The sequence below is a fragment of the Callospermophilus lateralis genome, unplaced genomic scaffold, assembly GCF_048772815.1.
Source record: "Callospermophilus lateralis isolate mCalLat2 unplaced genomic scaffold, mCalLat2.hap1 Scaffold_45, whole genome shotgun sequence".
Classification (NCBI taxonomy): Eukaryota; Metazoa; Chordata; class Mammalia; order Rodentia; family Sciuridae; genus Callospermophilus; species Callospermophilus lateralis.
Window position 1 is genome coordinate 8,063,118 of NW_027514398.1, and position 25,116 is coordinate 8,088,233.

Consider the following 25,116-nt stretch of genomic DNA (forward strand, 5'->3'; position numbering starts at 1 on the left):
GCTTCTTAAATTTCAACACATTTGACATTGATAAATACAAACACTATGAAATAGCGAAAAATGGAGATTTAAAATGAAAAATATCAGACCACCTTCTGCACAATTTATGCAAGATACACAACATTATTCTGATAGTAAGACTCAAAATGTTACTATAGGCATTTTCTGAGTAAAAGGATATATGTTGCTAAACTCTTTGATGACCTTGTTTTTTTCCTTGTGGATGATAGCACCCCAATGGATGCCATTGTAAAATAACTTCTGGGTATGTATGGAAATGTGGAAGGTGCCATTTCCATGCACTGTAAAGTCTGCCTTGATCTAATGTCCACTCAAATAGGCCACATCATAAAGCATTATGGGAGGAGAGCAGCTGAGACTATTTCCTGGGTCCAAATCTGTAGATCCAGCTCAGAGATCAGGCCTCAGCAGAAGGATTTGGTCATGAAACAAACCAGTGTCTGGCTAGATAGGGACCATATTCAGCAAAAGATAGGGAGGCAGAAGAATGGAGCACACTAAGCAGCATCAATGTTCACCAGACTTCTCTTAGGTGGTATTTCAACAAGCAGTGTGAAAAATCAAGACAATCAGAAACCTGAAAAGGGTAGTGATGGTGACATAATAAATGGAGTTCCACAAGGTGATAGAATTGGGGCCTTGAAAAGATGAATACCATCAAAATCTAACATTATATCACCCATAGTAATTCTTCATTACACACTTAATAGTTTTAAACATTTGAATGTAACTTTATTAAAACAACCAAGTAATCTGCTTTGAGGAAAAGCAGTTTTAGCAGTCCCTCTTTAACAAGGACTAATATTTTTACATGAAATAAGAAGTTGTGATCAGAACTGAAGAAAGAATCTGGGAATAGAAAACTCTGAAAAGATTTAGAAAAATTTCTTTCAGAACTGCCGCAGTCTGGCTGGACAAGAATAACCGAGCCGCCACAAAGCCTTGTAGGTTCAAACAGCAACTACTTTATTTCAACTCTCACTGGCACTGCACTCACGCTTTTCTGCCAACGTCACCCACGCAGCCCTTCCAGAAACCCCCCACATCAGAAATCCCACCTCCGGTACTTCCCCAACCAATGGGAACTCCCCCGGGAATCCCCAGGAGAACTCCAAAGTAGCGGGTGCCCTGAGGCATCAAGAGCTGCCCCATTGCCCGACAGTAAAGGTCAAATATACAATACAATCAATTCAGAATCACAGCAATTATATATGGCTTAACTCAAACCATCATCTAAATTGTTCACTGGCGCCACCTTTCAAACATTCCCTCAGGCAAATGCTAGTCGTCATTCTGAGTGACCCGGCTCTCAACACAGAACAAAACAAAATTTCAGATGCTTTAGTTGCTTTCCCCCTTAAAAATTTATCTGAACAAGAAAAGATCCACTAGAGTTTCAGTAACCCATAGTCTGAGGTTTGAGCAGTGACACGAAGGGCCTGATTCACTTTTGTCTGAGTTAAACCACAAAAACACTGTTATCAACTTACTTTCAGGTGAAAGTAGCACACATTTCACCTTCCAGAGTGTTGCCCAGTCTGTGTGGTTCATTTTGTCCTTCTGCTGATAATCATATTCACTGATAGACCTCAGAAGTGTATCTAATGAGGGATTTTGATGTTCTTATTTTTTATTTACACTGTGACCCCAGCAGATGCTCCTGCCATGGATCTTTCCAAATGGGACACTATTCAATTCAACCATTCTGCCTTTTCTCTTTGAAATATTGTTGTGCATTTCACTATATGAAATACTCAACTGATTACCTTTCAAAAAAGCATGATTTACAAGAGATAACCTTTGACAATGACATTTAAACACTGTTTCATATTGTAACACCAAGTAGTACATTTGGCACTGTAAACTTGCCAGGGAACTATTATGAATAGTTTAGAAAACTTAGGAGGCAGAACTGGTTTCTAAGTTGGAAGATGATTGCTACTGCTTACTCAGGGTTGTTTTCCACTTAGTTTTTGTGCATACTAGTCTCAGTGGCATTCCCAGTGTTCTCATGGAGCCCTATTGTCTGCTTTGGGGGCTTGATGCAGACATGCAGGACACACAGACTATTAATTTTCTGGAAGCCTTGTGCCAAGAAACTTCCTTTTTGATATTACTTAGGGACCAAAGTATCAGAAGGCTATGCATTACTGGGTATCCCAGTCAGTAAAAGTAAAATTTTGTTTTCTTCCATGTATGAACACACACACACACACACACACACACACACACACACTCACACATACACACTCACTGTTGGGCTTTGCCTCTGCAAAGAGCAATTCCATATTATGGTGGCTTTAAAAGGAAATAATATCAATAGTTATCATGGTCTTCTGTACCAATTTGGATTATTATTTCTGTGTAATCACACTGAGGACATTCCAGTGAAAGTCGTTAATTTTGAGCTACAGTTGTTGGCAGTGACAGCACTTAATTTTTGAGTGCCTTCTTCCTTAACCTTCCTTGGACACAGCCAGGTGTGTAATGCACAGTGGTCAGAGAAAGTGTTCATATGCTGCTAAAAAAAACTGGTTTTTGTAATTAAAGAAAATTTTGCAACCACATTGGTTACTTCCCTAAGAAGTGAACACCATCCATCCATCGTAAAAATGCTGTCCTCTAATAGTCTGAATCCTGGACAGAGGTCCTTTTGGAAGGCAACACCAGGCAATGCTTTTCTTCAAAGACAAGGTGAATATGTGAGGAAGACTGAATGCACACAGCTGCCTTTTTTCAAAGTTGTAGCAAGACAGGATAAATTGTACTTGGATTGAAACATGACATTAATGGGAACTAAGGCACAAGTCACATGGCCATATCTTTATGGGCAATTCTTTCTGCAGTAGACTCTGAGCGGGCAGGATCTTGCCAGTTTCTTAAACCTGGGGACTAGATCAAGGAAAGCAGTGGATTCTTGTCCCTGAGGCAAAAAATGTCTAAGATCTGGGTGGAAGGAGAACCATTCCATGTGCTGTTTCATGCTGAGAAAATGCTAAACACTTGAGCTGTGCCCAGGACTTAACTGCTGTGACTCAGGGTGAAACTTGTAAAGGCCAAATCCTCCATAACTAATCTCAGTGGATGCCAATCCATATGCCCATCTGCAGCAGATGGTTATGTCCTGCAGCAGAATGAGTAGATGTTCTTTACACCATGGCTCATGCCACATTCTGGTACCTCGTAGTGCACAGCCATCTGGGGACTTGGTCAAAACTTTTGGTAACCACAGTGCTTTTCTCTAAGTTGCTTTTTTTGGGTTGGCTTCTCAACTTTCCAGCTAAAATCACTGTCATAATCACTGTATGTAAGTAGTTCACTAAATTAGTCAGTGGACACTTTGGATTTGTTGAAGGCACATTCCTTCAGATTCCCAGATGACTAGTGCTATTACATCAAAAGAATTTTATAGCAACAAGATTAAGCTTACTGGGGACATGTGTATGAACCAGAAAATTTCTGGGTCTGACACATGGAAAGTTCCTTCTGCAACAAATAAGTGCAAACTCCATCCAACAGGAAACCACAAAATACACAAATCTTCAAGGATTGTAACTTGGAGTCCAGTTGGAGACCTTCCTTCTATAGAAAATGAAGGAGTACATTTCAGGTAGAGTGATTCTGCTAACTTATGGGCCTGAAATACCTTAAAATATACACCAAAACCACTTCCACTAGGATTAAAATTAGAAATGAATATTCATAGGTGCACTTCACTCAAATCATCAACAATCAGAAAGAGTCCCAGAGCTGAGTGTCTAAAAATTATGCTCCTCTAGCATAGAGAAACTCATGGTGTATAAAAGACACTAGAACACTGTTCTCAACAATAGAGAGGGTTGATGGTAAGCCAGGCTTCATTCACAGGCACCCTTGCCTGTGCTGAGTGGTGGCTTTAATTTTCTGTAGAATTTTCCAGTTATAATCTTGAGCCTTTCAACTCCCCCATTTGCCCCAAACTCACCTTACTACTGCTTACTAAGGGTTGTTTTCCACTTAGCTTTTGTGCAGACTAGTCTCAGTAGCATTCCCAGTGTTCCCATGAAGTCCTATTGTCTACTTTGGGGGCTTGAAGCAGACATTCAGGCAACACAGACTATATATTTTGTGGAAGCCTTGTGCCAAGAGTACCTTGAGTCTTTGCTTTTATTGAATTGCCATCCATGACAGATGAGCAGTGCACTCTTTTGGTGTTTTCTATAAGGAACGACCTGCTTCTTTTCTTTTTCTTATTTTTATAGCATTTAAAAAGCAATGATTACCAAACTTCCCCCCCCAAAAAAAAAACAATTAATGAATAGTTCTTGTCAACTAAAATGTTCTAGTGAAGCTCACTGCTGCTCTTCCATTTCTTCTTAATTTGAATGAACAATATCTCTACGTGCAATTACTATGGGGTGTGTTTAAAACATGGGACAATTTGCCCATACTCTGAAGAAAATTACCTCCTTTTCACATGGAAGAACTGTCATAGAAGAGTAATGCAGTATTATATTAATAATTTGCAGACTTTTATCTAATCTGCAATCATGAACAGATTATTACTTTTAAAAATAAATGGTTAATCAGTCTTTGATCATTGTTTTGATTTTTTTGTTGCTGTTGTTTAAATGTTTCTTATCATACTTTTAAAGCTAACAGAACTGATTGAATGTTGATTATCTTGAAAGTATTTTGAAGATAGCTTTACTATGGCCTGTAAATTGTGCATATATATGTAGATTGATACATATTCTTGATTTGAAAAAATAGTATATTATTACTGGTTTTATACAAAATACTGAATAGTAAAATTGTATAATTACATAATTAAAAGTATTACCCCCCAAAATGGGATAAGTTGAAGAGTCTTCTGAAAATGGCATAAGTTGAGGAGTCTTCTGAAATGTTATTCAAAAACATAACCTGATTTTATTTTAAATAATAATCATTCATTTGTTATATTCATTAAGAAAATTTTTTACCTTTTCTCTCTCCAAAAAAAATTCCATTCCTTCTTAAAAAGTAAATTTTCATTCTTATAGTTTTTATACCCTCCCTTTTTTGGGGGTAGTGATAAATAATTCATTCCCTTCTCCACTGAATATTCTAGGGTTTGGTGAGAATACATTCTTGAAAGAAATGAAAATATCAAGTTATTCCACTTACTACACTGTTGTAAATATTCTCCACAAATATATGAAATTTTACCAAGCTGGGGAAAATAGCCATAAGCAGTACGAAACAATTTCTGATAAATTAGAAGAGTGAGGAAAAAAACATATCAAATTTTAGAACATTATTAAAATAGTCTGATAAACATTTATATTCAAAATTTTACAATTCCTCAAGAAAAAAAATTGGATAGGACCAAGAAAAATAAATGAGCCATTTGTATAGATACTTCTATTTGGTTAAAAGTTAAATTCTTATCAGATGTTTTCCAGAAAGGAATTGGAGGCAAACACACATAATATCACCAAGACCCTGAAACTTGGCTCATCACCTGTCAGCAAAATTCATTGTAGTCTATCATTTTTGGAATAGTTAAAGAAATTTGCCTACAGTGAAAAATTTGCTAAAATGTAAAATTTGTTTAATGCAACTACAGACTTGTTATTCCCATGTCACTATTGTTCTCTTTGATTCACATGCTTAGACTAATAAGAAAAAAATGAAGTTTTAAAACTCATTTAAAACAGTATATTCTGTCTGGGCATGGTGGTGCATACCTGTAATCCCAACAGCTTGGGAGGCTGAGACAGGAGGATCACAAATTCAAAGCCAGCCTCAGCAAAAGCGAGGTGCTAAGAAACTCAGTGAGACCCTCTCTCTAAAAAAAATACAAAACCAATATATTCCATCTTACTCCATTTTTTTTCTAATTATTAAGAAAGTGGATATAGCATTTTAATATAACTCAGGATCTTTATGAAAATTACTAGGTATTTTACTTGTGTTGTTTCACCCAGTACATTTGTGAAAACTGCAATTTAAGAATAAACACTGAGGGCTGGAGATGTGGCTCAAGTGGTAGCGTGCTTAAGCATGCAGCCCGGGTTCGATCCTCAGCACCACATACAAATAAAGATGTTATGTCCGCTGAAAAATAAAAAAAAATAAATATTAAAAAATTCTCTCTCTCTCTCTCTCTCTCTCTCTCTCTCTCTTTCTCTAAAAAAAAGAATAAACATTGATGTTCTATTTTCTAAAGCTATCTTAAAACAAAGAGTATTATGCTGATAGAAGTATGAGAATTTTCTCAGGGTTCATGGAGAGACTTACTAGGCAAGATATATTAGCTTTCTGATCTCCAAAAGACCCCAGGATTCATCAAAATTAATTTCAGTCAGTCACAATGGTTCATGTCTTCAATTGCAATAACTCTGGGGTGAGGCAAGACTATTGCAATTTCAAAGCCATGTTCAGCAACATATTGAGGCTCTGAGCAACTTAGAAAGACCGTGTATCCAAATAAAAAGTAAAAAATGGGCTGAATATGTGGTTCAGTGCCTAAGTGCCCCTGGGTTCAATGCCTGTTACCAAAAAAAAAAAAATAATAATCAATTTAAAACTACACTTAAGACACAACTATCTTCATCATTTCATCATAATTAGTTTCTTAACAAATAAACCTAACAAGTGATAACTATTTTTATTGTCCCACAGGAAATACTTGGCAGGAGTTCTTCGGGAAAGAAAGGTCCTTATAAATGTGCAAGAAATCCTTTGATACAACAGAGTTCCCCTCATAGAAGACAGGTAGAATTGTTTTATGTGTGACCAGAAAGCAATTGTTGAAGTGTCCCTTTCCTACAATATACATTATAGAAAGAAAAAAATTTAAATGGTTAAAAACACCCTGTTGAAACTTTCTTTCTGTTATACAGCACACTTAATGTTTTTCAAGCTTTAAATATGAATTGGAGAAATCTTTTTTTGTGTGTCCTGCATTTTATAAGAAATTCTTTTAATACCATAATGATCTTACTTTATGGAAGGTAAAAATGTAATCGAAGACATCAAACATATCTCTATTTCCTTCACTGAAGTGTATAAACAAAAAACAGGGGATGACAGATTCACTCTGATGTAAGGCATAGTTCACTATGCCTTGCATCTGGCACTTGTAAGTGTTTCTGTTTTACTATTATTGTAATTGTCTCTGGATATCTTTTTTTATTGCCACCAAAATAAAACAAATAAATAAAAACAAAACCCATAATACACTCCCACATACACACACAAAGACAAAAAAAATTACCAAAATTCTAATAAATTTAGGAAAGAAGTTGGATCAGAATAAACCAAAAGGTGAATGAAAGGAGAAAACCATAAAATAAGCTGAAGACTGGGGGTAGGACATGACAGGGTAAGATTGGGAAAGAGACATAAATGTGCACTTAAGACACCTAAATGTCAATACCTGCTAAAACTGGGGATCCAAATATGGGCTCTCTGTGCTTCTGAAACAACCATGTATTGCTACTGGGTGAAGGAGCAGTGCCTAAAGTTCTCTCTAGAAATTACTTAGTCCTGATTAAGTGGTGCAACAGCAGGCAGAAACAATACATGAAATAAGGGGCAGGGCTTGTTCCAGAAGAAGTTCATTTCCAAACAGAGGCTTCATTTCCACACTGGCTGGACCTGAAAGCAGCAGCGTGGCAACCCAATCCACATTTTTAGTAGTTCTATAATTGTTCACTCTAGAACTCCCTCAGCTTCTCTGTACATTTTAACATTTACATAATAAATGTTGGAAAAATATGTCTTTGAATTATCCAACAATTTTAACTATTATGCAAAGTTTAAATACTAAAAGGTCATACATTGTAAAAGAAATTCATATTCTTGAATATGGTGAAGAAAGATACCTACAGAGAACAGAAACCACCAAGCACTGGCCCATGGCTTCCCAAGTTTCTGAACTCTCTCACTTTCTGTACTCACTTGCCTGGGGATCAACAGTTCAACAGAGTGAGGGCAGTCCATGGACAGTGCTTTGAGCTGTGTTTATACTGTTTTCTTTCCTAATGTCTGTGATATTATGAGATTAATATTTTAAGAGGATAAAATTATATTTATAGTGTATGTTATATGTGTATGTCCAAGGCCCTGGGTTAAATCTCTGTCATCAAAAATGTAAAATAAAAACAGAAGAGAGATGGGCATGGTGGCACACACCTGTCATACCAGCATCTAAGAGGCTGAGGCAGGAGGATCATGAGTTCAAGGCCAGCCTCAGGAACTTATTGAGGCCCTAACCAATTCAGTGAGACCCTGTCCTGAATAAAATATTAAAAATGGCTGTGGATGAATCCTGAAACCTAGAAGTCACAAAGTTAATCTGCAGAAATGCTAAACCCAGAGGCTAAATGTTTGTAGACTATGTAACTTAGGAGGTACCTGAGGACCCAAGGTAGATCTGATAGGGATCCATGCCAGGGCTCAGGACAGGGAGGAGGACACTGTGCTGCTTCCAAGGAGTTTTCAGTTAGTGCAGAGTGCTTCAGCCCTGGCACTATTGATATTCTGGGCTGTCCCAGCTGTGGCGTGTGCATTGCAGGAGGTTTAGCAGTGTCCCTGTTATCTACTCACTTGATGGTAGTAGCACCTCTGCATAATTATGACAAGCAAAACATTGCCATGTGTCTCCCCACAGACAAATCAACTCTATCCTGAATGACTGGCATAAGACAAAATATTGATAATCACTATTAACAAGAACTATAATATGCCAAGTAGTGAGGAACTTTAAAATTCTCATGGAAAGATAACATCCATGGAAATTTCTATATCCTGACAGGCACAGTGGTTTACACCTGTATTCCCAGCAGTTTGGGAGTCTGAGGGAGGAGGATTGAAAGTTAGAAGCCAGCTTCATTAACTTAATGAGACCCTAAGAAATTTAGCAATACCCTGTCTCTAAATAAAATATATAAAAGGACTGGAGATGTGGATCAGTGGATAAAATGCCCCCTGGGTTCATTTCCTGGTACAAAAAAAATAACTTGTGTTTTTTGCTGGTCACAGTGGCACATACCTATAATCTTAGCATCTTGAGATCCTGAGGCAATAGGGTGACACATTTCAGGCCAGCCTCAACAACTTGGGAAGACCCTGTCTCCAAATAATAATAATAATAAGAAGAAGGAGAATCAGAATAGGCTGGGGATGCATCTCAGTGGTAGAGCACTTGCCTAGCATATGCAAGGCCCTGGGTTACACCCTCAATACTAAAAAAAAATTACATATACTAGGTGATACTTATAATCAGAAGGAAAATGATAAGCGATATCTATAATGTCCCATGACTGTGAAACTGCTCCCAATTGTATTGTGATTCAAAGATGACCAAAATCTATCCATCAGGATATTTTATTGAATGCTCACAATAGTCTTCCAAATAGTTATTATAGTATGTACTGAGTGGAAAATAAACCAGAATACCCAGAAACATTATTCCTTTCAATATTAAGATGCTGAGGTTGATGCTTAATGTCTCCAAGGCTCACGTCACCATCACCACCACCCACATCCACCAAAATAATACTATCTATGCAGGGGACACACATATGTATCAACTACCTACTGTTCTAAGGTCATCAAATTATTTAATGCACATAAATCCCTATGGTATAATTCCATTTTACAGAAGGATAAGAGAAATTGGAGATTTAGCCAAAGCTAATGTGTTATAAATTGGTAGGTGAGGGATTTTTCACTGCATCACAAAAGTGGTTCCTCTTTCCAGCTGCACACACAGGGAGAGAGACATTCAATCCTCATTATTAATAGTTTCTATCTGTGCAAATTTTCCTACCCACCAGATTTAATTTGTAACCTCAAAAATCAATGCTCTTGACACTTTCATGGTCCTTTATGAATACACACAGAACCATGAAAACTTTTAGCCACCAAGTGTGCATGTACCCACCTAGATCATGCCCCACCTTCTTATTATTTCATGGTCACTATCAACATCAAGCAGCATTCATGGTGAAGGACTGAGTTATGCAAAAGACATAAGACAGGCTACAATTGGGGGCATGCGAGATGACCATCAATAGATAAAGCTGCCTGGGCATCACTGATGTGAGGCTAAAATACTGACATGACAGTCACGTTACCCAGAGTGAGAAAGATGTCAAACCCTTTCCAGCAGCTCTTTTTTTTTTTTTTTTTTTTGGAGGGCCCAGGGTAACCCGGGATTGAACTCAGGGGCACTTGACCACTGAGCCACATCCTCAGCACTATTTTGTATTTTTTTTAGAGTCAGGGTCTCACTGGGATGCTTGGCACCTCACTAAGTTTCTGAGGTTGGCTTTGAACTTGTGATCCTCCTGCTTCAGCCTCCTGAGATGCTGGGATGACAGGCATGCACCACTGTGCCTGATCTACCCTGTACACTTCAGGGTAAGAAACTATCACAGGTGAATCTGTAAGCAGCTGTGCACCCTTCAGAGGTGCAATAGCTCTACCCTTTGCTTCAGGCCACTATAACGGTCCACCATTAGGTAGAGATAAGCCCTGGACACCACTGCCTTTTCTTCCTGACCATGTCCATCCTTCGTAGTGTATGCCAGATTTATAACACAACCCAGATTGATGTGGCAGAAATATCTACAATAATCCCACTGAGAGAACAAAATAGCAACAAAGAATGTGTCCTACATTGCAGCGTCCTGATGGTTCACAGTGAGAAGAAATGACATTTCTTTGCCTAGAATGACCAAAGGGAAAAATAATCTTCAAATTAAGACATTTTCATTTTAAAGGCACTGATCTACATTATTTGGTGACAAAAGGAGCACTCCTATGAAGAAGAGGGACCTAGGGGTAGCTTGAAAAATAACTCAAAAGTGTACAGTTGTGGTGGAGTCTGAGTGTCTGAGTGATGGAGGGGGCTGGGAATGTGCTAGGGGTGGTGGTGCATACCTGTAATTCCAGCAGCTCAGGGGGCTGAGGGAGGAGGATGTCAACTTTGAGGCTAGTATCAGCAATATAGTGAGGCTTTAGGCAACTCAGTGAGTCCCTATCTCAAAATAAAATACAAGAAAAGGGCTGGGGATGTGGCTCAGTTGTTAAACACCATTGGATTCAATCCCTGGTACAAGAATAAAATAAAATAAAATGGCTTATATAGTGTAAACAATGTGATAAAGGCAAGTGTTTGGTTCCTCAGAATTCCACAGTGGCTGATTCCAGGGAGAAAATTAGCCATAAGGTAACACTTAAATATGCTTTTGGAGGCCCTTATAGACTCCTGTATGAAGAGAGTGATGTATGCTTGGCACAGTCTGGGGAAAGAGGGATGCCTGTGGGAGAGAAGACACAGCCAGGAGGAGTGTGTGGCTTTCAAGGGGTAATTCTGGACACTCAAAGGGAGTAAGGAACCTATTTCCCCGACCTACAGCTGCACCTGCTTGCAAATGGGACAGAGCAAGAGGATTTAGTCAATTTTAGCTCTGATTTAGACTGTGCTCTTGTGTGACTTTTTATAACTTAAGGAAACTTCAGATTAGCAATGTTGAAATTTTGCTGAGAGGTGACAGTATAGTTTTGAGTCCACAGCATGAACCCTGAAGCCAGGCTGTGTGGGTCCCCATGGAAATTCTGTCACGAACAACTCATGTAACCTTGGGCTAGCTTCTTGAACTCTATGAACTTCAGTTTTCTCCTTTCAAAAGAGTTTCTATGCCAAGCATGGTGACACAGCAGTAATCCCAGCAACTCTGGAGGCTTAGGCAGGAAGACTGCAAGTTCAAACCAGCTCAGCAACTTAGCAAGGCCCTAAGCAACTTACTTATCAAGACCCTGTCTTTAAATAAAATATAAAAAAGAGCTGGGGATGTGGCTCTGGTTATAAAAAAAGAGCTGGGGATGTGGCTCTGTAGTTAAGTTCCCCAGGGTTCAATCCCTGGTACCAAAAAAAAAAGTTACAGTGATGTTTAAATGAACAAATATACCTAAACCACTTAGCACAGTACCCATCACACAATGGTTATTAATTAGTTGTGTGAGTTTATAAGTTTGTACTGGCTCCAAAGAGTAATATGCTAACATGTCTACCCAATTCCAAACTGAGTGCTATCAGTCATTACAGCAATAATTTGTTATACATTTATCAGCATATGGCACATCAAGAATTTTAATATGTAACTAACACAGACTAGCTTATGTCAATTCTTTGCTTTTCTATAGATGACATAAACATTTAGAGGTTGTTCCCTAATCCTCAACCCACGAACCAATACTCATGCTCTTCAATCTACAATAAAAGGATGCCCACAGGAAGTTAAAAACATTGTATTAAAATGCATTTAATACACTTAACCCACCAAATATCAAATCTCAGCCTAGCTTGCCTTAAACAAACTCCAGTGGTGTGAGTCTGCTGCAGAGCAAAATCACTGATGCCATACCTCTTTTTGTTGCGAGGGGGTACTGGAGATTGAACTCAGGGGCGCTCAACCACTGAGGCACATCTCATCCCTATTTTGTATTTTATTTAGAGACAGAGTTGCGCTGAGTTGCTTAGGGCCTCGCCAAATTGGTAAAGCTGAACTCGAACTTGTGATATTCCTGCTTCAGCCTCCCAAACTGCTGGGATTGCAGGTGCAGGCCTGCACCCCTGTGCCCAGCACAGAGCTCAATTTATAACATAGTGTTGTAAGGCTCATGGAATTCAATATTGAACTCAAAGTGAAAAAAAAAAAAAAAAACAGAGTGGTTGCCAAGATCTGCTCTCACATCACTGTAAAGTTGAAATATTTTAAGTCAACCCATCATAAGGTGGGGGCCATCTCTATTTATGGAGTGCTATCAATCTGTCTAGCACAGACTCGCTCATTATGGGGTACAGAAATATCCTGAAGGTCCAAATAACAATCTCCCTAACCTATTTCACAAAGATAAGCCATGAGGAAGAATCAAACTCATGCCCACTCCCTTCTCATCAACCTCTGCTCATCTCTTAGTTTAAAGGAAGAGCAAGCAGGAATCTGTCACCAGCTAGCTGGGGAGCATTGCTTTCTCTGGAATCATGCTTAGTACCACCAAACTTTATCAGCTACTGTTTGTTTCCTCCCCCAGAAACCTCAGGTCTTTTCCCAGATAATGTGGATAAATACAGCCTGGCCCTGAGGCTGTATCATCTGCTGCTCTACCTGTACTCCTACTATATACAAACCTAGCAAAACCATCATGGACCATAGGAGGGGCACACAGAGCCCCATTCACGATCTGAGAAAGAATGTATCAGGACTCCAGAGTAAAAATGTATCAGGACTCCAGAATGTGTCAAATTGCTTTTTCTACCACTTTCTACCACTGGGGGATATTCATTTAACCCTTTTTAGCTGTGTCTTATGATGTAAGCTACTTGAAATTGTGCATGATACATTAATCACAATATCTAAGGATTATAGAGAATATATTCTTCTAAGCACTTTTTCTAACTCCTCTTTGCAACCCTGTGAAGTATGTTGGTAATACTCCACTTGACAGGAGGAAAATCTGAGCTTTAATACATTAATTTGTGGGCTGGCATTGTGGCTCAGTGGTAGAGTGCTTGCCTAGCACAAGTGAGGCACTGGGGTTTAATCCTCAGCACCACATAAAAATGCATAAACCAGATAATGATATTGAGTTCATCTCTAACTTAAAAACTATTTTTAAAAATGTCTCTAGTAAGACTCTAACTCACACAAATATGCACATCAAATGTCTCTGTGACTTAAAACTGCTTCCCAGAGGGGCATGCCTGTAATCCCAGCAGCTCAGGAGGCTGAGGCAGGAAGTTGGCAAGTTCAAAGCCAGCCTCAATAACTTAGCAAGGCCCTAAGCATGTCAGGGAAAACCTGTCTCTAAATAAAATAAAAAAGGGATGGGGCTGGGATGTGGCTCAGTAGTTGAGTGCCACTGAGTTCAATCCCAGGTACAAAAAAAAAAAAAAGAAAGAAAGAAAGAAAGAAAAAGGAACAAAAAGAAAAAGAAAAAAGCTGTTTTCCAACTCCCTTCCTCTTAGGTAGTGAAAAATTTCACATGTATTAGAGATAACTTTTCTCCCACTTGAAAAGTGGCTGCAGCATCCTTCAGAGCAAAAGTACTTCACCTCCCCAAAAATGTGCAGGCATAAACTAGATTCAGTAGGGATCTGTGCCTCAATGAAACCTGAGGGGGAATGTGATCATACTTTCCAATTCACAAAATGTTTTTACGTCATCTGCACAGTCAAATGCAAAGAAAAAAACTGAGGATTATCCACACAACGGACAGCAGGCTTTAGTGTGAAAATCCCAGCTCCTATCCCTGCCCCCCCCCCAATAAAAATTTATGGCAAGAACTTACATCAGAAACTGCAAGATTCTTGCTGAAACTGTATATGCTAACCATGGACAAACTGTGAAAAGTGATGACATGTCTAACCATTTGCTAAAAAAGTCACCAATCTTGCTTGTGTTTACCAGTGGCTAATCTGCAGGTTACATAAGTTGAGGTCACATTGACTTTATACACCCATGTGTAGAAGTGGAATTAAAAAGTTATATTTAGCTGGGTGCAGTGGTGCACCCCTGTAATCTCAGCAGCTCTGAAGGCTGAGGTAAGTGGATTGCAAGTTCAAAGCCAGCCTCAGCAACTTAGTGAGATCCTGTCTCTAAATAAAATAGAAAAAGGGATGGGGATATAGCTCAGTGGTTAACTACCCTTGGGTTCAATTTCAGGTATAAAACAAAATAGAAAAAAACTTGTTTAAATATGTGGATTGATAAAATAAAAACAACAATCATTCTTCATCTTTGAAGAGGGGAGAATCCTTGTAAAAATGCTAAGCAGAGTGTTTGTGAGGGGTGAATAAGAGGGGATTTTCTGGCTTATCAGACCAGAGTACAATTCTGCTCAGAAATTCATTTTACCAATTAAATAAGAGATGCTAAGATATTGTGAAAACAATTTCCTAGAAATGGATATCAGAGAAAACAGGTTTGTAGCTGTAACTCCACTCCACTTCTTTGAGGCACAAACTTCTGGTACATTTTCTCCAGGACAAGCACTACCTAGTGTTCTAGCTTTTAACAAAATGATTCCAATTCTCTTTATGACTATGGAATCATAGAAGAAGCGAATCAATAAATCTTAAGTAATATGCCAACAGGTCATGATCAAGTATAATAAGTTCCTGTCTTCTATTTCAGTCTCAATTTATGTTAGGTTCTGAAAAAGTGTTTACAAATATTTGTTTCCAAGCCAAAGGGACATGACACAAGCCCCCCACCCCCAGCTCCATCTGTTGGTGTTAGACAGAGTCTTAGTTCTGTGGCAGGCTTGAAAGTTTCTTTCTTTATAGGATTCATGATATTCTGATTGATATATTTCATTCAGGGTACCCTCCCCTTGTACCCCTTCAACTCTCCCTCTGACACCTTTGTCTATGCTACAGTTATGGTATATGCAGTTTCAAATATACCACAACAAAACCCACTATTCTATATAATTAGCATACACAAAAAATCCCCCCTTTACAGGGGATTGAACCCAGGGAAACTTAACCATTGACCCACATCCCCAGCCCTTTTTCATATTTTATTTAGCAACAGGGTCTCACTGAGTTGCTTAGGGTCTTGCTTTTGCTGAGGCTGGCTTTGAACTTGCAATCCTCCTGCCTCAGCCTTTAGAGCCACTAGGATTACAGGTATGCACAACCACGCCTGACTCAGAACTATAGTTTTTAGGAGAGGGGTCAAGGTACTAGAGTGCATGTTACAAGAGCAGCCCCTTGTTCTTCTTTTGCTGACATACTTCAGTGTGCTCTCATTTCTAGCAGCCCTTACTTTCAAGGCTTTATGGAATCAGCCAGGTTTTGACGAAGCCGTTACCTAAAGTCACCACCAAAAGGGAAAGGAAAAAAAATCCAGTGTGCTCTTTGCATTCCCAGGATTACCCCTTGCTCTGTTCCATATGTTCTCTGGCTGAAAGGCTGCCCACAGAGCAACCTGCTTTATAATTCAGAGACTGGGGAGGCTTCAAGTTGCAAGTCACATATTAACAAAGAGGATTCATCTCATCACTGCAGCCCAACAGATGCACACAAACTTCATACTTACTGCAGATGATATAAGTGTGCTCCCAATTTGCTTTTTTGCTATTCGTGCCTAATGGAGAGTACAAATAATGCCACCAATATTCTAGGGTCACACTACCTAAGAATTCAAGCAGGCTGCTGGGCTCCATCTCCAATGATAAAAGGATGGAAAATAAGGAGGAGAGGAACATTCTGAGCCTGTGTTGTCTGATCTCTGCCACAAAACCTCAACCCTGCTATCAGCTGCAAACACATATGGGCACTGGAGATCCAGTGAGATACTGTGATATTCATTTACTTATGTGTGGGAAGGGTGGATGAAAAGCTACACATATTTGGAGTTTCAACAATAATTTAAAAAGTGGTATGACATCCTTGGAAAAAGAACTCCTTGCCTCTAAACTTAAAAGACATGGGAAGACACTTGCTTAGAATAAATCAATTTGGATGGGTACAGCCACTCTGGAAAGCAATATGGAGATTCCTCAGAAAGCTTGGAATGCAACCACAATTTGACCCAATTAAACCACATGGTATCTCATCAAATAGTGTGCCCCCAGGCCTTCCCAACCCCCATCAGGATCAGCAAGCTCTCTCTTCCCTTCTATGGCACTTACTGGATTATGCCATGATGAAGTACTATGGGACTCCCCCCAAACATACCCATGTACTTGAGCTTAAACACAGGGACACTCTATGAGCTGCATTCCCAGTCCCTTTTCAAACTTTATTTACATACAAGTTCTTACTACGTTGCAAGGGCTGGCCTTCGATTTGTAATACTTCTGCCTCAGTCTCCTGAGTGATTTGGAAGACAAGTGCCATGGCTCCTTGCTGGTGGCTAGGGGCTTCTGTCCTCTACTGAAAGAAGCTTCCGGAGGATGAGGATCAAGATTTCCCACAGGGTATCATACTTCTCTGCATCTACTTATGACATTACCATATTCCTTGTCCACTAGATCTTCTGGGAGGCACCAGCTGAGAAGAAGATCGAATGTACTGAGAAAGGGAAGAGCAACCATGAGGATGCTCAGGCACTGCTGGCCTCCTGAGCCTCACAGGGCACTGTTCCCTGGAGTACTGTCATTTGAGGGCAGACCTCTCTTTAGCCTCAGCACTAGTGGCCCTCACCAAGGGGTCTCACTGACTGATCCCTTTATCCCCAAGATGGAGTGTTTCAACTGCTTCTGCTTCCTGCAGCCTTACAACACCTCCCATCTGTATGTCTGTGGTACCTACGCCTTTCAGCCCAAGTGCACCTACATTGTGAGTGCTGCCCCACCCTGGCTGCCTGCCACCCTGGCCTCCAGTATGGGGTCCTGCCCTCATGCTCATCCTCCTGACTGGCTCCCTCTGCCTCTAGAACATGCTCACCTTCACTTTGGAGCATGAAGATTTTGATGACGGGAAGGGGAATTGTCCCTATGACCCAGCTAAGGGCCACACTGGCCTTCTTGTAGGTGAGTGGCTGTGCCTGGTCTGGGTGAGTCCCTTGGAACTTGACACACTCTGGGGTGTCTACACCTTGTTTATGGCCTGACTATCCTTCCATTTCCCACAGATGGTGAGTTGTACTCAGCCACCCTCAATAACTTTCTGGGCACCCAGCCTGTCATCCTCCAGAACATGGGGCCCTATCACCCCATGAAGGCAGAGTACGAGGCCTTATGGGTCAACAGTGAGCAGGGAGAAGGACTGGGGAAGCCCAGGGTGGGAAACCTGTGAGTTCCTTGTCACCTCATGACTGAACCTCCTTGCCTTGCTGCAGGGCCGCACTTCATTGCCTCTGCCTATGTCCCTGAGAGTGTGGGGAGCATCACAGGGGATGACGACAAGGTGTACTTCTTCAGTGAGAAGGTGGTGGAATACGGCTGCTGTACCAAGCAGCTGCTGGCCCAAGTTGCCCATGTCTAAAAGGTATTGAGCCCCCAGCATGAGCCCTGGGAACCCTGTGGGCTGAGCAGTGGCTGACCCACTGCATCCCCTTGATATCTGCCAGAGTGACATAGCCGGTGCACGCACACTGCAGAAGAAGTGGACCACATTCCTGAAGTCATGGCTGGGGTGCTCAGTGCCCAACCAGCAGCTCTATTTCAACCAGCTGCAGGCTGTGCACACCCTGCAGGGTGCCTCCTGGCACAAAACCACCTTCTTTGGTGTATTCATATGTGATGGTGAGTTGACCAGGAATGCTGCGGTGGGGATGAGCAGGTCTTCAGGTCAAGGGCAATATGTGGGTGGGAGGGCCTGAACCATGCTGTCATATAGGGACATCCAAGTGGTCAGTGTCTGGAACACGAGTACTTGCCCCTTTTAAAGGCCCCTGGGGAAAGAAGGCAAGGCCCTGCCTGGTGGCACCTTAGATCTGCCTGCTGGTATATTCTTCTGCCCATGAGCATTTTCTGCTGATCCCTACATTCCTGCAGTCTCTGGAGCTGGGGTGAGATGTAAAGGTGGGCATCAGACCTGACCCTTGAGATCCCTCTCTCATTGAAACAGGGGTAATGTGGACCTTTCCTCAGTCTGTGAGTACCAGTTGGAAGAGATCCAGTGGGTGTTCCAAGGTCCCTACAAGGAGGGGGACATGGTAGGGAATCAGCAGGTCAGGCCCAGAGCACCACTGGGGACTAGGCAGAAACCAACCCTGGGTTGTTTGAGGAAGTGCAGAAGTGGGGTCAATACACTGACCCAGTACCCAGCCCCCAGCCTGGTTCAGTGAGTCCTTTGGGCAGGAAGTGTTCCCTGTCAGTTCCAGTGGCCTCCCACCAGCTGATAGCTCCCCTGTCCATACTCCTACCCCCACAAGTGCATCAACAAATGGCACCATCACCATGGTCACTCCAGTTCTCTGGAGCTGGCTGACAGAACCCTCATCTTCATCAAGAAGCACCCACTGATGGACGAGCAGGTAGAGCCTTCATGGGGCCAGCCCCTGCTCATGAAAACACCAACTTCATCCACCTGGTGGCTGACCAATTTACAGGATTTGACAATGCCACCTATACACTGCTGTTCTTTGGCACAGGTAGGTAAGCTCTTGGGTGTGTCTGGGGCTGGGAGACACCCAAGAGCCTCATTCCCTGTCATTAACACTCCCTTCTCCAGACTTTTCCAGGAGATGGCTGGCTGCTCAAGGCTGTAATCCTGAGGCCTGGGGTCCACCTGATTGAGGAACTGCAAGTGTTTGATAAGGAAACTGTGGAAAGCCTTGTGCTGTCACCAAGGAGGTAGCTAATTAGACTCCATGCACTGCCATTGCACCCACTCCACCATCCCCAAATCAGGTTGGCATGGTTGGCCAGTTCAGCACACCTAAGTCAGCTCAGGGCAAGCCTGGGAAGTCAGGGTGTGTGCTGACAGGATTGGCACTCCACAGGAGCACTATGTATTCCCTGGTCCCTGCAGGGCTGCATTCCTAGAATTAGTCCTGGAGAAAACTCATGTTTTTTTTTTTAGACACCTCGATGTGCGTCCAGGACTCTGCTTACAGCCTCCTCTCTGATCCTCTTCATACTCGCCAGACTTCCCCAGCTTTGACATGTTTATGGTGCCCTCCCAGTGTTGGTTTCTGCCTAGTCCCCAGTGGTGCTCTGGGCCTGACCCGCTGATTCCCCACCATGTCCCCTGAAGTGTTGTCTTTTTCCTTAACCCTCATACACATTTGCAGCATCCTCTGAATGATGATTTGTTTGCCTTTTGCAGCTATTATCACTTACAATTGTTTCCCAGCACATGGAGTAATAGCAGAAAGAATATGGGGTTGTGTAAACACTCAGATTGGCAGTTACCATTCAAACAGAGAACACCTTATGCTGTGCTGGTGCTATTGTGAGAGCCAAGGGCACTGGAGGAAAATGTTTCATGCCTTCTGTGTGTATAGCTTCCCTGTTTTCTTGAGACTTTCACCTTCCTTTGCATTGCTGTCTTCTGCCTCTTCTTCATGTGGGCACCTCTCCTGCTTGTGCTCCTTTGGGTCTGAGCAGCCCTGGGATGCATCTGGCCCTACCAACCCTCTCACTCCTCTTTTCCCACAGAAGCTGCTCTTTGCTGGCTCCCGCTCTCAGTTGGACCAGCTGCCCCTGGCAGACTCTGTGAAGTACCACATCTGTGCAGAGAGTGTCTTTGTGCGGGACTCCTACTCTGACTGGAGCATCAACACTAGTCACTGTTTGTCTGTGGCCAGCTACTCTGGGTGAGCTGGGTTCTGCAAGGGCTGAGACCAGGAAGGTGTGTAGATACGGTGGTTGGAACCATGCTTCTGATACCCCTGTCCTCTGCCAGATTTCTACTTGTTCAGAACATGGGGATCTCAGATACCATATGCTTTTGTGACCTTCATGGCACTAAGAAAGGTGAGCTTTTTTTGTGTTCCCCTCCACTCCAGATGGGCTGTGGTCCTTAGGTGGATTTTCCACATCACACCTCCCTGGCCCTTGGTCTCTTGCACTGACTCTGCTACCTTCTCTCTCTGTTGCTACAATCAGGTGAATGCTGAAAAACATCACAATGGTAGTGGGCACAGACTTGGTACTTCCCTGTCCCTCTCCTCCAAGTTGGCCTATGCCCGCAGGATCTTTGAGGGCCAGGACCTACCTGCAGACGAGCCAGGCTCCATCCACTATGATGCCCATCTCCAAGCCCTGGTGGTGATGACTGCCCAATATCACCATGCTGGGGCCTACAACTGCTTTTCAGAGGAGTAGGGGACATGGCTGGCTGTTGAGGGGTATCTTGTGGCTGTGATAGTGGGCCCCTCAGTGACCTGGAGGTTCAGGCCCCCATGGAATGCATATGGCTTATGTGGCTGGCTGTGGTTGCCCTGGGGGCTCTGTGCCTGGTGTTACTGGTTCTTCTGATTTGGTCGCTTTGCCAGCGGCTTCAGGAAAATCTGGAAAAAGATATCAAGGCAGCAGAGAGGACCCTGTTGTACCCGCTGGAGTTGCTCAAAGAATACATCAGTCCCCTTTCCAGCTCAGAAACAGAAGAGTAATTTTGAGATCCTGTTGGATACTAGTAATTGGATGGTCCCCTCTAGATTGTGCCTGGACACGCTGGGGCCAGCTTGGAGTTGGGTCCCTATCTGCACCTCCTGGCATCCCAGGCCAGCCCCTGCCTTCTTGAACACCTCTTTCTTGGGCCCTCAGGAGTGGGCCTAAGGGCCTGTGATTTTGTTTAGAGACACTTTTGGTTGTTAAAATGGCAGGTGTTGTCTACATCCTTTCATGCCCAGGTCAGCTTCCACCCTAAGGACTGTTCAGGCCCAGAAGTTCAGTTGTGCTGATGTTGAGAAAGAAAACTTGCCCTGTTCAAAGCAGGGCCCTTCCCCTCCAGGTTGCTCTGACACACCTCTCATCTTGCTCTCCTCAGAACACTGTTGTCACCTGACTCCATTTTGTTTCTTTGTTTATGTATTTTCTAATTCCACAATGATAAAGATCTTTTTCAATTGTATTGTGTGAATTATTCCTCCTTCAAATGATACCTTTTCTCTGGGGTCATTTTGCTTTATTCAGATGTATTATTTTTTTGTACTGGGGACTGAATCCAGGGTTGCCACATCCCAAGCCCTTTTTTTTTATATTTTACTTACAGACAGCATCTCCCTGAATTCCTTAAAGCCTCACTAAGTTGCTGACATTGTCCTTGATCTTGCGATCCTCTGCTATCAGCCTCCAGAGCTGCTTGGATTACTGGTGTGCACCAAAATATGTGGTTTAATTGTTTAATAACAGCTTAATAGTTTTTTTTCAGGGAGAAAGCTGTCCTTTCCTGCCCCTACTCTAGTTATAGTTTAACTAGTCATAAATCTCTAGAATGACAGGTTGTTGTTGTTGTTGTTGTTCAGTCCTTTGGAAATCTCTTTTATCTGCTTGTGTCTGCAGCAGTTGTTAAATCTTCTGTTAATCTGATTATTGATCTTTGATGCATAATGTTCTTTTGGGTTTCTTTTAGATGTTCTCTTTTTTATATATATTTTAATTATTATTATTTTATTTTTGGTTTTTGGTACTGGGGATTGAACCCAGGGACACTCTAACCCTGAGCTACATTTCCAGAATTTTTATTTTTTATATGGAGTCAGGTTCTCACTAGGTTGGTTAGGGCCTTACTAAGCTGCTGAAGCAGGCTTTGATCTCCAGATCTTCTTGCCTCACTCTGAGTCATTGGGATTACAGGCATTCACCACCACACTCAACTTAGATTATAACTTTTAAAAATTGGTATATTGTAAATATACATAATCATAGGATTCATTATGCCACATCTGTACATGCCCATAATTTGGTCAATCTTGTATATAGTATTCTTAACTTGGGATTTTTTTCTCCCTGGGTTTAATGTAGATTTCAGTCCTATAACTCCAAGTTGATAAGTCAGTGTGTCTGATTTTGTGAGGGAGTTTCTGCTGCTTTTATTGTCTTTGTACATCTATTCAAATGGTCCCTTTTCTCACTTTTATGTTTTGTTCATTTGTTACCTTATCAGGGAGGCCATCCCTGCCCACTGCATTATAGCCCTTCACTGACTTCAGAGCACTTAGCACCACCATAATATATACATACACACACACACAGTTTATGCACACAGATATATTTCAGACTAAGCATATATTTATGTATAAGATACACACATATGCATTATTCTTACCTTTCCATAAGCTCCATGTAAGATCCATATAGTATCATGCTGGCCTGTAATCTCAGTGACTCCAGAGTCTCAGTGGGAAGATTGCATGCTCCAGGCCAACTTGGACAACTTAGTGAGGCCCTGTCTCACAAAACAAAAAGGTCTGAGGAGTAGTTCAGTAGAAGCACACCCCTGAGTTCATTACATTAAACAAGTTTCTTTAATTTTTCAAATTATTATTTGCCCAAATCTACGAGTTGGAGGTAAATATTGATATTTAGTATTTTATACTCATTTGGGAAGATAATTCTTGACTCTTATTTTATAAGTCAGAAGAAAGAAACCAAGCTTAGCTTTTCAAAAATGGGTTGCCCTGACAAAAATGAAATTCTAAACTTGCACTTGCTTCCATTCCCCGAATAATACAAAAGAATTGATTTTACAAGAACTACAAGAAACCTGAAATTCCTTGAAGCACCAGTTTAACAAATTGATCCCCACAATAATTCTGAAAATATTAATTTAATTAAGGCAAATAATTGTGTCTTGTCAAATGGGAATATTGGACCTCTATTTGTTTATTGTTTTATATTCCAAGGGGCTTCCCAGAAATGTACCAATTTAAAATCTTGTTAATTAGCCATTATTTAATGAGATTAACTATCATTATTTTGGAATACTAAGTATAGTGAAAATAATAGCTGAAGAATATAACTATGCTAAGCAATCAATAACTTGGTTTATTTATCCTAACAACAATGCAAATTTTATAAAGAAAGACAAGAATTTAAAGAAAAACAACAATGTTTGTCTGTTTGTTTTCCACAGATACATCACCATGTATCTGTGGAACACAATGCTGGTTAATGTTCAAAACATTTATTGAATGATTGATTGATGGATATAAAACTAATCTAATCATATGGAGGACCTATTTCCTCAACATTATTGTTAGTTTCCTCCAGGTTCCATTGGGAACATAGATGATGCTCGTTATTCCTAAAGAAATTGAGATAGAGAACTGGTTAGAAGAGGATATTCATATCTTCTGAATTTACTGCAAAATAGTTTCACTGATTTACAATAGCTATATAGTGAATGAATAAAGGTATGGAAAGAAATGTTACTTGCTGAGAATGAATAACTCAAGGTGCCTTTCTTTGTTTGGGGCCAAGCTCCAGATAAGACATTTACTTATTTACTTTCCTCAACTAAAAGTACCATGAGTTTTTTTTTTCCAAAAATGTAATTTATGAAGTGAATAACTTCAAATTTATCAGAGTTCATATTTATCTCAAATATATATATATATATATATATATATATATATATATATATATATATATATAGAGAGAGAGAGAGAGAGAGAGAGAGAGAGAGAGAGAGAGAGAGTTTGGTCAAGGTCAATTTGGACAACCAAGGAAAGAAGTACCACCATTGACAAGATGTGAACATACACTTTTATCCAAACCCATTAGAGTTGCCAGCAACACTGTACTTTTTTTATCACTTTTGATATATTTCTTCCACTGTATGCCCCAAATATGGCTTTACTTATATATAAGGAAAAAGCTATGTCTTTGGATGCTATCTGGGTTAGTGAAAGTTGAATGTTCCCTCTGATAAAATGACTTAAGTCTGAACATTGGTTGATTCACATTAAGCTATAACCACGGGCCAATAACATCAAGAGAGTCTCCCTATCACATGTTTCTATGCTTTTGGTTACTCATCAGCATCTAATAGGATATCATTACAGGGAGAGAAGTCCTGTTAGTTTGAACATATTTTGATCACTATACCTGAAAAAAAGATATGATCACTTGTTTCTTCTACATCACAGGACATGATTTTTCTTCCAAGCTACCTAAACATGTCCACATTTGCTTATGGTTCCTTATTCCTGAAATGTGTGATTCTAGAATTTAGCTGTGCCTAGTAATGGGACACACTACCAATGGAAAGAAAACATAGCAAGGCCCACTCAGTGAAATAAATCAAGGTGCCTTTCTTTGTTTGGGGCCAAGCTCCAGATAAGACATTTACTTTCCTCAACTAAAAGTACCATGAGGTTTTTTCCAAAAATATAATTTATGAAGTGAATAACTTAAAATTTATCAGAGTTCATATTTATCTTAAATATATATTCAAATTTACTTCAGTCCAATCAGTATGAAACAACTAAAACTTCCACTAATTATGTGCAGATAAAATAGCCAACTAGTTGATATTTTTAATCAATAAACTCCTTGGGGATAGTTACCTATTCTTTGTAAATTTTTATTTCAATGAAAAAAATATTTCAAATAATAATTTCAATAAAATAATTTACCAAAAAAAGTACATACAGATCCGAAATCACTTATACTAAATAAACATTGGAAACAAGATATACTCCATAACTT

At 40.6% G+C, this 25,116-nt stretch overlaps 1 pseudogene; it reads left to right on the top strand.

Annotated features, from left to right (window-relative positions):
- Nucleotides 1-21,205, top strand: part of LOC143388945 (semaphorin-4C-like) — a 41,372-nt pseudogene extending 20,167 nt beyond the window's left edge.
- The last annotated feature ends 3,911 nt before the right edge of the window (nt 21,206-25,116 follow it).